The sequence below is a fragment of the Bos grunniens genome, chromosome 16 (assembly GCF_055505025.1).
Source record: "Bos grunniens cultivar Pamir isolate PY7600 chromosome 16, Bosgru_T2T1.0, whole genome shotgun sequence".
Taxonomy (NCBI): domain Eukaryota; kingdom Metazoa; phylum Chordata; class Mammalia; order Artiodactyla; family Bovidae; genus Bos; species Bos grunniens.
In genome coordinates this window covers 25,564,346-25,582,554 of record NC_141180.1, presented here as the reverse complement: position 1 = coordinate 25,582,554, position 18,209 = coordinate 25,564,346, and the positions used below count along the sequence as shown (strand labels likewise).

The window sequence follows — 18,209 nt, the reverse complement described above, 5'->3', positions numbered from 1 at the left end:
CCCTGGAGAAGGAAATGGCAACCCACTCCAGTATTCTTACCTGGGAAATCCCATGGACAGAGGAGCCTAGCGGGCTACAGTCCATGAGGGTGCAAAGAGTCGGACACAACTGAATGACTAACACGCTTCAAACAGTGGGATCAGTGAACTCTCTTAGAGTTTGAAGGATGAAGGACCCAAAAAGCTTTCCACAGAGCAGATGTGGGCTACACAGGGGAGAAAGAATCAGTCCAGAGATCTTTTTGACTCCCTATTCAAGAAAGCTGACTAAAATGTCAATTTGGCTTTAACAGAAAGAACCAAATGATGTAGATGTCCAAGAAATCTGAGGATGAGGGATAAGTGGCAGCAAGAATAGAGTATATGCCCAGTGTCAGGAGTTGTTGACAGAGTTGTAGCTTGTTTGACCAACCATGCAAATCCCTGAAGACAGAGGATCAGTTTTAAACAGCTGCTAGTCCTAGAAAATACAAAGTCATCTCACTACAGTAAGACCTTTCTGTTCCCTGTTTCCTATTTGCTCCTTGTACTCCAACCCAGAGAGTCAAGAACAGCAACTACTTAATAGGAAGAAGGTAAGCAGGAAAGATGAAGCAGCTGACCACATTTCTTTTCTCTAATGCTTTCCCTTCTAAATGTCAAATTGAGGCTGACTTTTGTGATTTTAAAGTGATCATAAAATAAGTGAGCAGAAAGGTCATGAGACATGCTGGAATTTTCTTCTTAGTGGCAGAGGGAAAAAATCAAAGAGAATAGTTATGTTTTGACTATATTTCACAAGTCATACTATCTCAGGGTAACTAGTATACAGATTTTCCATGTACAGTTAGTGGAAACCTTTCAGAACTTGCAAGTTCAGGTCTTTGGAGGAAATAAGCATTGCATATCCAGATTCATAAATTAAAAAAACATACAACTCCTGTGTTAGTTTTATTCACCAGTCACTGCAGCGGAATCCTGAGATAAATGAGTATAGAATACTCAAACCTTACAGAAGAAATAAATGTAAAATTTGAATGAAAAAATTCAACCTTCCTAAGACAGGGAGAAAATTCAGTGTCCTTTCAGTAAAAAGAATATCAAACCCAAATGTACTTAAATCATACATTTTAGCTATGGTTATTGAGATAAAATAATTACTGAAATTTTTATCCAGCCTTCCTGTATCAGCTATCATAAGTATGATGCATCTAAATAAATAATTCCCATTTTAAAGGAATTAGAGTATTATGAAACTATTTTAACTCTCTATTCTAAAATCATGTGAATCAATGAAGGAGGATTACCTGAAAATGACTTAAGCATTATAGCAATATTTCGATTTAGGTTCAGCTGCAGTGAGTAAAACCAAAGTTAAAAAAAAAAATAATGGATTAAATATACAAGGTTTTATTCTGTATAAATGAACTGAAGAAAAGCATTTCTAAGACAAATGTGTGAATGTGTTATTTAATTTTTCATACAATAAACATTTACTAAATGTTTAGGTACTAGGTGAAAAAAGACATGATTTTTGTCTTCCAAGAGATAGAATCTCAGTTCAGTCAGTTCAGTCGCTCAGTCATGTCTGACTCTTTGTGACCCCATGAATCACAGCACGCCAGGTCTCCCTGTCCATCACCAAGTCCTGGAGTTTATTCAAACTCATGTCCACTGAATCGGTGATGCCATCCAACCATCTCATCCTCTGTCATCCCCTTCTCCTGCCTTCAATTTTCCAGGGTCTTTTCCAATGAGTCAGTTCTTCGCATCAGGTGGCCAAAGTATTGGAATTTCAGCTTCAGCATCAGTCCTTCTAATGAATATTCAGGGATGATTTTCTTTAGGGTTGACTGGTTGGATCTCCTTGCTGCCCAAGGGACTCTCAAGAGTCTTTTCCAACACCATAGTTCCAAAGTATCAATTCTTTGGCGCTCAGCTTTCTTTATAGTCCAACTGTCACATCCATACATGAGTAGAATCTAGTGGAATAAATAGTCATGAAAAAATTCAAAGATAAGAAAGTGTTATAGCTGCTGTAAGTAAATGTGTACCAGACATTGTGGGGGTACAGAAGAGCGATATTAATTCTATAAAAGAACTTAAAAGGTATGTATCCAAAGTAAGGCACAAAGTGATAATGGAATTTAAAAATTATTATGCAATTTTAAGTATACTGAAAGACATAGAAAATGACATAATGAACATCCAGTCATCACCAGTTATCTTATAAGATATTGTGAATATGATCATAGGATATACTTTTTAAGAAAAATAATCCTCAAACCTGGATTTTGGTGTGAAATTTAAAATATTAGTAATAATATATACAGGTATAAATATCATAGATAAATGATCTTCCACAAAAAGTTCTTATTGTCATCAAATCAGGAAATTAAAGGGAAGTGAGAATCTTCCTGAAATTGGGGAAATTTTAGAGAAAGTGTTAGGAATCTTTTAGTATGCTGCTGCTGCTGCTGCTAAGTCACTTCAGTGTCCGACTCTGTTCGACCCCATGGACTGCAGCCTACCAGGCTTCTCTGTCCATGGGATTCTCCAGGCAAGAACACTGGAGTGGACTGCCATTTCCTTCTCCAATGGATGGAAGTGAAAAATGAAAGTGAAGCCGCTCAGTCGTGTCCGACTTTTAGCGACCCCATGGACTGTAGCCCACCAGGCTCCTCCATCCATGGGATTTTCCAGGCAAGAGTACTGGAGTGGGGTGCCATTGCCTTCTCTGAATCTTTTAGTATATTCTAAAGCAAAAGTGTCATTTGATAAGTCTCAATTACTTTAATGTTAGATAGACTCTTATAGAACTTTGACATAAATCTTTTTTGCTTCAAATTTTCAGCTTATTTTTTAACACGGCAGAGGGAAAAGGGAGTAAGTGAATGTCTTGGGGGAGGGGTGGGAGGTGGTGGAGAGGGCAGATTTCTCTCCACCAGAAGAGGAAAGTGGTAATTTTCCTCCCTTTACCATGAAAGTATTTGTAATTTTTGAAGTTGATTTCCTGCAAAACATATGTATTTAAGAAATATATCTTATATGTCCAAAATCTAAATTCTAGGCCTGTGGCAAGTACTTCAAAGGAATGTGGGGTCACTGCCAAAGCTGTTTGCCTGCCTGGTGCTGGGAATTCATTGAGGAGCAAAAACTCTGCTAAAATGGCTGACACCACATCAACACATCACTCTTTGTATAGCTTCTTTTTTAAAAAAAAGATTTCTTTATTTAGGCTGTGCCGGATCTTCGTTGTTGCGTGTGGGCTTTCTCTAGTTGCAGCCAGCCGGGCTTCTCTTGTTGCGGGCCTGGGCTCTAGGTGTGCTGGCTTCAGTAGTTGTGGTGCTTAGGCTTAGTTGCTCTGCAGCATGTGCCATCTTCCCAGACCAGGGATCAAACCCGTGTCCCCTGCACTGCAAGACAGATTCCTAACCACTAGACTACCAGGGAAGCTCTGTATAGTTTCTTGACATTGTTAAAAAAATAAGAATTCCTTTCCAATATGTGTTACGTTGCTTCAGTCGTGTCGAACTCTTTGCAACCCTATGGACTGTAGACCACCTGGCTCCTCTGTTCATGGGATTCTGTAGGCAAGAATACTGGAGTGGGTTGCCATGCCCTCCTCCAGGGAATCTTCCCCACCCAGGGATCAAACCCATGCCTCTTAGGTCTCCTGCATTGGCAGGCAGGTTCTTTACCACTAGCACCACCTGGGAAGCTAAAAGGGAGTTTTTTTCAATAGTTTTCAAAAACTTTGTTAAAAAATCAATCAAATTCCTATTAAAATGGTGAGGTCAAAAGTCAGCTGATAAAGGAAGACACTCTTTTTTGTTGTTTTAGTCACTAAGTCCCATCTTGACTCTTTTGCAACTCCTTACCTTTCCAAAAGGGCTTCTCTGGTGGTACTAGTGGTAAAGAACCTGCCTGCCAATGCAGGAGACATAGAGAGGGGATTCGATCTCTGGGTGGGGAAGATTCCCTGGAGGAGGGCATGGCAACCCACGCCATTACTCTTGCATGGAGAATCCCACGGACAGAGGAGCCTGGCGGGCTACAGTCCATAGGGTTGCACAGAGTCGGACACAGCTGAAGTGACTTAACACACATGCAGCTTTCTAAAAATACACAAATGCTAGATAATAATGTAAAAAATTGAAAAAATATGTTGTCAATTTCAGTATGTTTTGAAAGCAAGAATGGGGAAATTGTCAGATTCTAGAAAAAAGGAAACAGAAAAATGGATTATTAAACTCTACTCAATGCACTGTAATGGCCTGTATGAGAAAAGAATCTAAAAAAGAGTGGATATATGTCTATGTGTAAGAGAGTCACTTTGCTGTACACCTGAAACTAACAAGACATTGTAAATCAACTACCATAACATTTTTTGAGAAAAGAAAAACGAAGTATTAGAGCAAGCTGAAGCCACAGGCTCACATGGGTACTGGAGCTGGAAGCATGCCATGAGACTGGAAGGCTAAAAAGCAGCTACTGATATCTACACAACTGAGTGACTGAACTGATACGTGGATAGGGAGGATTAATCTCAAATAATTCTGTTGAGGGAAAGAAGCAACATCAAATAGAATACATATTGTGTGGTTCCTATTTATAGAAAACTCTAGAAAATGCAGACTAGTCTAGAATGACAGCAATGCCTGAGGTGCCTGAGGACGGAGGAGAACTTACAAAGAGGCACAAGGAAACTTTTTTGGGTGATAAATATATTTGCTATCTTTACTGTTGTGATGGTTTCACAGGTGTATACATATGTTGGAACTTGTCAAATTGTACATTGTACATATGTAGAGTTCACTTTGGCAATTAAACCACATGAAGCTCTTAAAGCAGCTTCCCAGGTGGTGCTAGTAGCAAAGAACCCACCTGTCAGTGGAGGAGACATATGAGTCATGGGTTCAGTCCCTGGGTCAGGAAGATCCCCTGGAGGAGGGTTTGGCAACCCACTCCAGTATTTTTGCCTGGAGAATTCCATGGACAGAGGAACCTGGCGGGCTACAGTCCATAGCATCGCAGAGTCAGACATGACTGAAGTGACTTAGCATGCATGCATGAAGCTTTTAAAAACAAGCAAAGAAAATCAAAATTCAAGCAATTTAAACATATTCTCCTTCCTAATTTTATTTACGCAATACATTTGTTGAGGAACTTGGTGGTTTGTCCCGTAAATTCTCCCATATTCTGGATTTTGTTGATTGCAAAAAAAAAAAAAAAGAAAAGAAAATTTCTTACCTTTTAGAACTGTATAATGAAGTATATACATATATTTATTGTATTTTTTAATAGGTAAAATCCATATGAGGGATAGGGAAGAGAAGATTGGCCATATGGTGATAATTGTTCAAGCTGAATGCTTGGACATGACGACAAAATACTATTCTACTTTTTATGTGTTTAAACATTTTTGTAATAAAATGTCAAAATAAAACAAATCCTGAGCTTCGTCCCAGAGTTACTGAATCTCTTTGGGGCTGAGTATAGAAGTCTGCATTTAAAAAATAAACTCCCAAGGTGATTTTGTTATACATGAAAGAGGAAGGCTGCCTCAGACCAAAGAAAAGGACTCTGAGGGGAAGATGAATTTCAGACACCTGCCACAAGGTATGGGAAAAGTTTTGGTAAGTGTCCTTTTTATTTCTTATTGAATCACAAAAGTAGTACATCAGCATTCTTCTTCAGAGAAATATCTATGATTCTGCTTATCTTTTCTACTGCTGAGGAAATTTTCTGATTCCTATATACGTATTGTTTGATTTTGCTCTTAGTCTTATAAGGGTGATTTAATAGGTTTGGTTTATCACGTAGGCTTGGGCTTCCCACATGGCACTAATGGTAAAGAACCCGCCTGCCAATGCAGGAGACGTAAGAGACACAGATTTCGTCTCTGAGTCAGGAAGATACCCTGGAGAGAGGGTGTGGCAACCCACTCCAGTAGTCTTGCCTGGAGAAACCCATGGACAGAGGGGCCTTGCAGTTTACGGTCCACAGGGTCTCACAGAGTTGGACATGACTGAAGCAACTCAGCTCAGAGTGGCAAAATTGTGAGGCTTACACGAGCACCATCATGTAGGCTTAGTATGACTTGCGTGAATTAGTCTGACGAAACCTACATGATGGTGCTCATGAATTATTCTGAATTTTGGGCTTCCCAGGTGGTACTAGTGGTAAAGAACCCACCTGCCGATGCAGGAGATGTAAGAGATGTGAGTTCGATCCCTGGATCAGGAAGATCCCCTGGAGGAAGGCATGGCAACCCTTGGAAAATCCCATGGACAGAGGGGACTGGCGGGCTACTGTCCATTGGGTAACCAAAAATCGGACACTACTGAAGCCGCTTAGCATGCAGGCACACACAGTCTGAATTTCAGCTCCACATAGAACTGTGAAATATAAAAATTTGTCTTCTACAATATATCTATGGTCTCTTTTTTTAAAAACATTTTTTTCATTTGGCTGCGCCAGGTCTTAGTTGTGGCATGTGGGATATTCTATCTTACCTGTGGCATGTGCAAGCTTTTCTTGTGGCTTGCAGAATCTTCTGGTCGCAGCTAGATGTAGGATCTAGCTCCTCGACCAGGAGTCAAATGCAGGCCCTCTGCACTGGCAGTGTGGAGTCACCAGGGTCACCACCACTGGGTCACCAGGTAATAAGTCCCAACAATATATAGTCTCTTCTATCACGTCTTTCTCTGTTGAGTCTTCCCTTCCTCAGGTTCCCATTGTCTCTTTTTCTATCTTTCCAATAGTAAAAAACCGCTCCAAACTCATATGATAAACTCATTTACACAAAATTACTGATACTCTTCTCAGTGAAAGCTGATTTAAACAGGGCAGAGGATTGAAGTCACAGTTTTTTTTTTTTTTTTTTTAATGTAGTGATGGATTCTAAGGGATAAGGTTACCTAGTCAGGGAAAGATTTGTGGGATGGTGGTGGTGAAGGTCCTTTCAAGACCCTGTAGAATTTTATCAAGTAGGTTGTTACCTATTCATCCCATTGGAAGTGTATTCTTAGAAGTGTCAAATAATGCAACTATAGCTTTTTTTTCTGTAACATGCATGGAAAATTCAGCTTTGGCTGCAAGTAACAAAAAGCCAAATTCAAACTTTCTTAAATAGATAAGGAAATTTATTGGCTTAGCTAAGTTACTAAATGCCGAGGAAGGTTGTCGGTTTCATTCTGGGTTCAAGCTTGTGTGTCATGTGTCAGCTTCAGGCTGGCTTCACTTATGGCAGCAAACTGGCTATAGTAACTATGGGATTCACATTCATCCATCACACTCAGCAAAGAGAGACAGAGAGAAAGAAAGGTGAGAGGGCACTTTTCTTCTCCCAACACAAGCCCAGGCCTTCCTTATACTGGACCAATTTAAATCTGTGTTAGCATCTATTACTGACAGAATCAGGTGAAGACCTGATTAGACTGATTGTGTGCCTCAGTCAGGGTCTACACTTGGAACTGGGCCTATTCCCATTCAAATCATTAGCTGCCTTATAATTGCAGAGGGCTGGAAATGCACATGTGGGTGGGAATCAACCAATAATACTCATCATAAAAACAAGATAATATTCCATCTCGACTTCCCCGGTGGTACAGTGGATAAGAATCCACCTGCCAATTCAGGGGACATGGGTTCGATTTCTAGTCTGGAAATACCCCACATGCTTTGGAGCAATTAAAGCCTGTGTGCTGCAACTACTGAAGCCCATATGCCTAGAGCCTGTGCTACATAGCAAGAGAAGACACTGCAATGAGAAGCCCATTCACCGAAATGAAGAGTAGCTCGCGCTCACTGCAACTAGAGAAAGACTGGGTGCAGCAATGAAGACCCAGTGCAACCAAAAGATAATGAATAAATAAATAAAGCTATAAGAAGATTATAAGACCTTTTTTTTTAAAATTCCACCTGCTTAAATACTATAGTTTAAACTCTTCCATTTTTATTCAACATTGAACTTCTTCCCAGTTTTCGATATTCTGATATTTAAAATTGGGAACTGCAGACCCACATGGAAGAAACAGGGCAATGTGAGATACAATAAAGAATGCAGAGACTTTGGAAAAGAGACAGTACGTGTTTTGTAGCTTTTTGTCCCCATGTGAAACTGTAATCCCACTATTTCCAAATTTTCTACTTTTTAAAAAGAGGGCTGAAAAGAATGTGGAATCTTCTGGCTTTGAACTTTGGCTAACTTTTTAAGCACCATGCACGCTAAACAAAATACATCTGTGGGTTAGATATGGATCTAGGCCACTGGCTTAATGTTATGAATCATGTTAGAACATTTTATAACACCTTCCCTCAAAGTGAGAGCCTCAGTCCTCTTATGAACCAGGGCTGCTGGTGTATGTTTAACGCTAAGAAAGCCACAGTGGGGAGACAAGTGAGCAGTACTCATTTTGTGAAGAACGCTTTGTTACTAGTTCTCTGGCATATACTTAGAACTGTTTTTCTGGTAGCGAGGATGCGTTTGTATCAAATCACCTTCACTGTCTCTTATCTGTGTTCTCTTGTGACTCACCTCTTATCTAGGTTCTCTTGTGACATCTCTTATCCAAATTCTATTGTGAGGAACAGCTCAGTTTTACAGAATGACTCCTCGTGATTAAGAGGTGTAACATGTGGCTATGGGACAGAGTACTTTTCCTTGTGGCAAGCTGGCACATCAATGACTTAGCTGTTATGCTCCACTTTAATAGGACAATTAACTAGCAACAGCCAATGGTAGACATTCTTATGCTGCCAAAGGCTTATGGTACTGAATATGGGAACACTAGGAACTAAAAGGCCTCTTGATGAAAGTGAAAGAGGAGAGTGAAAAAGTTGGCTTAAAGCTCAACATTCAGAAATCATGGCATCTGGTCCCATCACTTCATGGGAAATAGATGGGGAAACAGTGGAAACAGTGGCTGACTTTATTTTGGGGGGCTCCAAAATCACTGCAGATGGTGACTGCAGCCATGAAATTAAAAGATGCTTACTCCTTGGAAGGAAAGTTATGACCAACCTAGATAGCATATTCAAAAGCAGAGACATTACTTTGCCAACAAAGGTCCGTCTAGTCAAGGCTATGGTTCTACCAGTGGTCGTGTACGGAAGTGAGAGTTGGATTGTGAAGAAAGCTGAGTGCTGAAGAATTGATGCTTTTGAACTGTGATGTTGGAGAGGACTCTTGAGGGTCCCTTGGAATGCAAGGAGGTCCAACCAGTCCATTCTGAAGGAGATCAGTCCTGGGATTTCTTTGGAAGGAATGATGCTAAAGCTGAAACTCCAGTACTTTGGCCACCTCATGCGAAGAGTTGACTCATTGGAAAAGACCCTGATGCTGGGAGGGATTGGGGGCAGGAGGAGAAAGGGATGACAGAGGATGAGATGGCTGGATGGCATCACCGAGTCGATGGACATGAGTTTGAGTGAACTCCGGGAGTTGGTGATGGACAGGGAGGCCTGGTGTGCTGCGATTCATGGGGTCGCAAAGAGTCGGACACGACTGAGCGACTGAGCTGAACTGAACTGAAACTTATTTTGAACTTATGATTTAAAACTTTTAGTTCCTTTTTTGGGGGGTCTGTTTCTTAGTGAGTGCTGATAATTGTCATGGTGTTGCCCTTTTTGTCAGAAAGCTTTTTTCCAGTTAGCAGATATCAGAAAGCAGAAACCATGTCATTGTCATCTGTTGACATCCTTGTGCCCAGTGTAAGTTTACTAGTATTTTATTTAGTAGAGGCTCAGTACATACTTGTTGGCTTCTTTATTAATAGATACATTTGATCTGAGTTATTCTGACCTTAACCTTATTAAATACCAAAAGTTCAGCATTTACTGGGTCAGGCTCAGAGTTAGGTAGTCTCTTGGAATACATAGGTTAAAGGATTTCCTAGGAAGACGCCCAGCGCCTAGGGGAAATATTAAACAAATGTAATACTGTTGGTCTGTCCCAGCATCTATGAAAGTGAAAGTCCCTCAGTCCTGTCCCTCGGTCCTGTTAGACTCTTTGCGACCCCATGGACTATACAGCGTATAGTCCACTATACCACATATGGAATTCTCCAGGCCAGAATACTGGAGTGGGTAGCCTTTCCGTTCTCCAGGGGATCTTCCTGACCCAGGAATCGAACCAGGGTCTCCTGAATTGCTGGTGGATTCTTTACCGAGCTATCAGGGAAGCCCCCTAGCATCTATAGAAACTTAAATTAGGGATTTCTCAAGGTAGCTTTTGGATCCAGGTGGGGAAATGAGTGCAGAAGAATTTAAGCAGGAGAGAGAATTTTAAACTAAAGAAGTCACTTTAGAGTGGAAATTATGGGACACATCTAACTCCTCCTGCGATGTCTTCACTTATTTATACAATAACATTTATGGAGTACTTTCTCTGAAGTCAGATGCTCTGCTAGGCACGTTGGAAGATAAAAATGAAGCAGAGCCTCAAAAGATTCTTTAGTGGGCTAAAGTATCACACAAATTTACCCAGATAAAGCTGAATATATTCGGTGCCACAAACCTTTAGAAACAAAGTGCTAAGGAAATTCAGAAAAATTCCTGGTCTTTTTTTTTTTTTTTGCCTGTAAGATCTAGGAAGAAGGATATCCACAGTTTAAGGATCAGTACAGTATTAGTCGATGAAAGAGTTGGCTTATTTTTATCTCTGCTAGTTTGTACCCCCCAATTTATTACCCCACAGGATAAAAAGGTGCAAATGAGGGTAAGTTTTCTTCATAAATACATAATAGTGCTTCCCGTTTAATCCCCACTGGTTATTTTCTTAATCTTTCCTGAGTCCCACAGAAGGAACCGTTATAAGCCCACAAGACACCTTGAAAGAGGCACAGAAAAGAGTAACTGACGAGAGAAGTTAGAATTCTTTAAGGTGACTTCCCTGAGGAGTACTGGGCATTAAGAATGACAATATACGTAAACCAGATTTATGAGCAAGAACACAATAGCCCCAAAGTAAGAATTATCTAAGAGATCAGTAATCGCTGGGCAAGGCTTCAACCCAAACTCGCTCGGAGATTGAGGTCGCCCTAGCGAACCCGCGCGGCTGGGCTCCCGGCATGGGTAAGCTCTGGGAAGTTCTGAAGCACCGCGAGCGTCTCTAGCCCCTTCCCGGGTCCCTACTCTTCACAGTCTAGGTGGGCCAGGTCTTCACTCACAGAAGTTAACCCAAACACCGCCAGGCGCGGACGTGTACGCGCGTGCGCGCCCGCCGCTCAGGGCAGAGAAGGCGCCTCCGCCGTCAGGAGCGCGCACGCCGCGCCGAGGGGCCCGGACGTGCGCGCTCCCGACACGTCATCACCACCGCCACCACCTCCTCCTCCCCGACCCGCCCCCTCCCTCGCCTCTTCCTGCCGGGCGGTCCTCCTCCCCTCCTCTCTCCGCTCCCTCCGCCCTGTTCCCTCCGCCCTCCCAGGGCTTCGGCGGCGGCAGAGTGAACGGGACGGGCCGGGCCGCAGAACGCTGGGCGGCGGGTGCGACGCGGGCGCCTGGCAGAGTTGTTCCGGCCCTTCCCGCGGAGACGAGAGGAGGTGAGACGAGGGCGGCCTCGTAGGGGCCGGCGGGCGCACCAGCGGCCCGGGGCCGCGGGCTGGGCTGGGGGTGTTGGCGCCGGGGCTGCGCCTGGGGAGGGTAGCTGTGGGGGCCGGGCCGGGACGGGATGCGAGAGGACCGCGGGAGGAAGGCTCGGGACTGTCGGTGGCTCCGCGGACATCGGGAGTTCTCCCGGGCGGCCGCTCCTCGCGGCCGGGGCGGGTCGGCGGGCGGGCGGGGTCGGCGCCCCTCACCTGGGGGCGGGGGTGGTGACTTGGGCGCTCGCCTCCAGATCTGCCCTCCTGACACTGCCGCCGGCTGCTGCCGGGGTCGCAGTCCCGGCAGCCCCACGTCCGGGGGTGGGGGTGGGCGTGTGGGGAGGGTATTTTCTTACCCACGTTCAGGCATCTGTTCGTGACCGCGTCTCGCCCTCGCGCTCCCCCTGTCTCCGCCAGGCACTTTGCTCGGCTCCTGCTGTTGATGCTTGTGGTTTTGCTGGCTGGGATGGGCTGCGTGCTGGGCAGATCTCTACCTGTAAAGAATGCCCCGCTTCAAAGTTGACCGCCTGGCCATGCCAAACATCCCTCGTCCAGGTCGTGGGTATTCAGTGTCCTGATAACTGAGTCAAAGTTTCTGAGACTGGACTAGTACTTTGCACTGGTCGCCAGCGGTGCAGGGCTGGGCAGTGCGTCAGCATGTGGAAAGGGGCCACTGGCCAGCGGGGAGGTGTTCGGGTGCTAGGGAACTGGACCGATAGGATTGTTTCTGATCCCAGGGCAGTGTGTCCAGGTGCTTGTGTATTGTCCCTGTACTTCTTAGATAGGGTCAGTTTAGAAAACGTACCGAAATTTACGTGGTCACTTGTAGAAATGAGAGTTTCATGTAAGTGACGAGAAATACCAACCTTATTTTGCTGATGGTAAGGACAGCTTTCACTTGCCTGATAGATTTCAACGCTGACTGGAAACTTGATTTCAAGGTCTGCAGTTCTGGTGCTGGAAGGTTTAGGGATTTAAAAAAATACATTTAAATTTTCTTGCATGTACTGGGGAGATAGTTGCTTTTTATCATTCTGGAAACACCGTATCACGGAAACCTGACTTTTCTCATAATAGTGTTTGTGTGTGGCTTCCGCTGCACTTCAGTAGAATATCTGCGCATTTGTAGAATGATGGCAGAAGATACATGAAGTTTGCTTGTGGTAAAATTGGAAGTGGATTTTTGCCCATGGAAAATACTGGTCCACAAGTTGCCAGTATTGGAAAACTGGCCTGTGATTCATTATCTCAACAGAGTCCCATGTGAAACTGACAATGAAACTGCAAAGGAGAAAGACCAGGTGAATTTAATGTATACATTATCTTCAAATTGTATTAAATGCTTGTTTGGTTGGGGAGTTAGTTGAGACTGAGACTGGAGTCTTCAATCAGGTCAAAGTGTGCCCTGATATTTTGTATTGAGAAGTCATCTGGGGAGAAGTGATGTAGTTGGTCAGTCTTTATATGTGAATGTATTACATAGCCTACATTATATTCTAGGAAGCTGGAAACAAAGTAGTAAGTCCCAGTACTATTGGGACATAGTGAATATACCAACTGACATAAAAGGCATGAAAGGTGTAAATGTGTGACTTTTTTTTTTTTGACCTGAGTTATTTGATGGTGATTTTTATATATTATAGTTGCAATGTTCTGTGAATTTTTGTGCCCTTGCTAATTGTTTCATAATTCAGATAATTTTCTTTTCACCTTAGTGGTTATTATGGTGTTTTAAAACTTGAGTAACAGAATTTTATTGGGTATGTGAAACAGTTTTTATGTTTTATCAGCTCACCAGTTTTAAATTTGTGATTTCTAAAAACTTAAAATTTTCTTTGCCTTAACCCAAAGTTGAGCTCATTCAGTTAGTGTATATTTATTTGAACTCAGATGATACAGCATTGAAGCTCAAAGTGTTTTTACCCATTCTTTTGGAGGAATCAAAAGAAGGAATTCTCTTGTGCCAAGTTAAAATACTGTGAATGGGAGCTTTGAGAGATTAGCTTTGAAGAGAGTAGTAGCTAAGTAGCAAAACTTTCTTGTTTTGAGGGTGTAGAAATTGGTCTGAATTCTAGCCTGCTGTTGTCTTGAAGTGGTGTGGGGTCTTAATGGCTGAATAGAGGATGTTTGGAGGATGGATATACTGTAGGCTATGGGATTCCCAGGCACAGAGTTTTCTTTTTGCTGTGTCTCACAAGTTTTAATGAGTTGCTACATGTGCATAGCTCTTGTATGTGTGTTTGTGTGTTTTCAGTTACTCAGTTGTGTCTCACTTTTTGCCACCCTATGGACTATAGCCCTGTAGACTTCTCTGTCCATGGGATTTCCCAGGCAAGAATACTGGAGTGGGTTGCCATTTCCTCTTTCAGGGAATCTCCCTGACCCAGGGATCGAACCCATGTTTCCTGCATTGCAGGTGGATCTTCACTGCTGAGCCACCAGGGAAACCTAGGTATAGCGCTTACTTTCTATTCATAGGTCAGCCAGTGGACCTGAGCATGACCAGCAGCCCCAGGCTATTCCAGTCTCTGGTACAGCCTCTTATAGAGATGGTCTTATGAGCATTTGGCACCACAGATAGTGGAGGCAAAGAAAATATTGACTAGAGCCTGAGTATGGTAAAACACTCAGTTTTAAAGGCAAAGTTTAATATTGTGACCATGAAGAAAGACATTGCTTGACTTGACTCTTGGCTTTTCAAAGAATCAGACATGACTGAGCGACTGAACTGAATAATTTTCACTTGATGGTCAGTATTTGAAATTGGATAGAAGTACCTAGCAGTGGACCCTAATAAGGAATAGTTAATGGAATTAAGCAGGACTTGTATCTCAACATTCTCTTTTTCCTACTTCATTTACTTTCCATATTGTACTCATGCAACAGATAGGATACTACAATTGAGTATTGCCAGTTTGTGTTCGTGCTGACTTCTATTTTTCATCTTCTGTGTTTTTTGGTGTAATTTTTGGGATTTTCCTGGGAAACTTCTGTGCATATATTCAGTTGATTTGGAGTTAGATTTGAGCTAACATTATTAGCCTGCTTGAAATTCTGAGCCTCTTTGTTTTCTAAATAACCTTAAAAATAGAAAACACAATTCTTTATAAACACTCAGGAAAAATCTGGTTACGGACTGTGTTGTTGTGATAGACATAGTACAGCCCAAAATATATTCAGTAAACTTTACTTCTCACCCAGTTTAGTAAGCTTAAGTAAGAAAATAAGAAAGTATGTTTTTCAATAAAAGCCTGATTTTCCTAGAATATCAAGTCTAACAACTGTTTGCTGTGCTATTTTTCCCCTTGCCTATTCTAAATTCAACAAGTACTACATGTCTCTAGTCCCTGGCAAAAACTTAATTTTAGTAGTAGGGGATTCTCAGTAATGGAAGTCTATTGAGGGATGCAGGCTTGTGCTGGAGAATTTAACAGGGAAACATCAGGGATGGAAATTCACCTTTTTATAGCTCTGGTTTTCTTTGTACCCAGGTTCTAAGCAAGGGCTTCCCTGGTGGCTCAGTAGTAAAGAATCCGCCTGCAGTGCAGGAAATGCGGGTTAAATTCCTGGGTAGAGAAGATCCCCTGGAGAAGGAAATGGCTACCCATTCCAATATTCTTGCCTGGGAAACCCCATGGACTGAGGGGCCTGGCAGGCTACAGTCAATGGATTGCAGAGTTGGACAGAACTGAGCGACTGAACAAAAACAACAAGGTTCTTAGTTGGGTGGGTGAAGGGCACATATTCACAGTTACATGGACCTTTTTTCCTCCTAAGATTTCCTTCTCCTTTCCTCCTGTCTCCCCTAACCCTTTGCTGAATGAGCCACTGCAACTAGTAGGAGGATGTTGTAGCCCTGGGTTGTAGCTGAACAAAGGCTGAGAACCTTGGTCTTTTGCTAATACTTCCTAAGCCAAATTTTCCCTTCCTGTAATTTGCCTTCTGGTGATGCCAGTAGGCATCTCTCATTTTTGAAGAGACATATAAATTTTGATGTCGAGATTACGTATGTAACTAAGAGTGCAATTTATTGCATTGTGTACACATGGAAGAGGACTAGGAGATTGTTTAGCTGAACATTTATGAACGGTTTTGACTGTGACTCACAGTAAGAAATACATTTTATACCGATTCAGCATGCACGTGCGTGCACGCACGCACACACACACACACACACACAAACACACGCGAAGTTGAAAGAAAATTTTGGTGAAGTAATACTTGTCATTTTAGGCCTTTGCTGGAGCTGGCTTATCAGTTGACTTGTAAGAGTAGTTATGCCTCTCTTTCCACCCAAGTGCATGTGTAGCTTGAAATTGGCTTTGGTGGGAGTATTTACACCACGGACATCAACAGATGTTACAATTCAGAGCTTTTCTCTCTCCTTTGGGTAGCCAGTTAAACATTCACAGTGTACCACTTCACTGCCTACAACATATTTTGATATTTTCTATTTTATTTCATTTTATTAAAAAGATAATGCTGGGTTTTGACGCCAAAATTGATTTTACAGCCTGATAATGGATAACCGTCTATGGTTAAAAACTGGCTTAGTCCACCTTCTTGACTTTGTGGATGAATACAGTAAAAAATTGAAGTTCAAGGTCATATAGCTAGTCATTAGCAAAGTGGGGTCTGTGGACTCCTAATCTGAAGTTCTATCTAGTGGATTTATCTCTTTTCCTAACCCATGGAACTCAGAGAGTTTAATATGTGTAAGACGTGTTAAGCAGTTTGAACAGAGATGAATAAGGCATGAACCTTGACCCTGAGGCTTTATGCTTGTGTGGGAGATTAAATATGGAAACAAAGATAATGTAAGGCAGAAAGTAATATGTAGTAAAGAGATAAAGATAAGGAGGTACAAGTTAGAGAGAGGAGGGAGGGATTACCTTTAGTTGTAAGGATATGGGAAGAGGTGACATTTAAACCATGCTTTGAAGAATGGGTAGGATTTGGACATGTGGAAATAGGACGCATAGTAAATAGAGAAAGGTCTTTCTGGGCCAGGGTGATCAAAGGTATAGAGCGAAAGAGCTAGGCAAGAAAGAGTCAGTACCAAATGGTGAAGAGCTTTGAATGGCAGTTTTCCTTTCTGTTTTTCAGCTTATCTTTCACTTTTGTCTCTGCAGTCATTTGGTACTCACTTCTTAACGTTCAGTAAGCTCTGTATGCTTTGCTCCTGACTTGACTATGACCCAGAGAGCACTTAAGTATCCTTAGAGTAAAAGCTGAGGGAAAAATTATTAGTGTAAGAGAAGCAAAGTTGAGTATACCAATCCTAAAACTGTTGGAAAGAAAGGGAAAACATTTTCTTTGTAAGGAGATACCATTATTTTTTGTTTTGCCAAATAGACAGCATCAGATTGGCTGTAGCAGGAAGCAGTTTTGAAAGACTTTTTAAAGCACCTTCTAAAATGTGCTTTCTATATGACTGGGTCTTAATTTGGAGGCAGGTTTGGCTTAGGCAGAAAGGCAGTTGATACAGATCCACAGCTGAGCTGACTAGTTTTCAGAATTTAGGACAGCAAAGCAGGGTATTCATACCACAGCCAGTTGTGAAGACTTGCTAGATTCTTTACTCAAGTAGTTCCTTTGATTTCAGCATTTATGTCTTTGACAATCTGTATGACGGGGGATGTTTTGAAGTCCTGGATGGAGCTTGCTTTGTTCCATAAGGGAATTAGATGGCTGGAAATGAAGACAAATGACAGTATGTTGTATCTGTTAATGAAACTGATTCTCAAGATTTTCTGCCTGTTGAAGATTTCATACTCACTGCTTCTAATTAAAATGATGCACAGTCAATTTGAAGAAGCTTTACTTCTCTTTGACCTACCTATTCTATAAAGTAAAAGCCCTTTTAGATTGTTGCCCAGGTAACACATACAGACTGCTGGAAGTGTGTGGAAAATTTTGGTAATCTTGGTAATGAAGTTGCTATAGTAAAAAAAAAAACAAACAAAAAACAACTTCTTGGTAATAAGTTGGGCTACTTCTGGATAGTTGATAAGGAATTTTGGGGTTGAGATTTGGTTCCAAAATAAATATGAATGAATGTCTAGCCATACTGTTTTCCTCATTTAAAGTTCTGATATGTATATTGTCCTGTTACTGTAGGTTTTAGCAGTTTCACATGAACTGCTTCACAAGATAGCACATCCCAAATAGCATGATAAGAGTTTAGAGGCAGCATGCTTCAGATACCTCACACCACTTGAATGGTGCAGCTAATCATGTCAGCACAGAGGTGTTTTTTTTTTTTTAACATGTTTTTACAAATTGAGTTGATTAAAATTTTCTACCATCAGTTTTTTTGTGTGTATGTGGTACACAGTGTCCTTAATTTAAGCTATGCAAACATTTTCCTAAACACGTACACATTGATGTGTATGTATAACAAACACCGCTGCTGCTGCTAAGTCACTTCAGTCGTGTCCGACTCTGTGTGACCCCATAGACCACCAGTTGTTGGAATTTTTGGTGAGAATACAGTCAACCTGGTAAATGACTAAAAGTAAGTGATTTGGCTCTTTGAAGACTATCTCTTAAGTCACAAATATAAAAGAGCCATGCATACCCATTGGGTTTTTTTTTTTTTCTTTGTATGCCACATTTCCAGGAAAGTAGCACATTTTACAAGTC

The 18,209-nt window shown here is 41.9% G+C and overlaps 1 protein-coding gene and 1 long non-coding RNA gene across 6 annotated transcripts in view; one reads left to right on the top strand and one right to left on the bottom strand.

Moving 5' to 3' along the window:
* Positions 1 to 753: 753 nt before the first annotated feature.
* LOC147356337 (uncharacterized) lies at positions 754 to 12,208 on the bottom strand. Its single transcript, XR_015143213.1, has 2 exons — positions 11,921 to 12,208; positions 754 to 1,961 (listed from the first exon to the last, which is right to left on the bottom strand). It is a non-coding gene; the product is annotated as an uncharacterized LOC147356337 (long non-coding RNA).
* Positions 11,426 to 18,209, top strand: part of RABGAP1L (RAB GTPase activating protein 1 like) — a 744,918-nt gene continuing 738,134 nt past the window's right edge. For all 5 annotated transcript variants that reach the window (XM_086343675.1, XM_086343676.1, XM_086343677.1 and 2 more), the window contains exon 1: positions 11,426 to 11,525. The gene's annotated coding sequence lies outside the window, so the exon portion shown is untranslated. The remainder of the gene's footprint in view (positions 11,526 to 18,209) is intronic.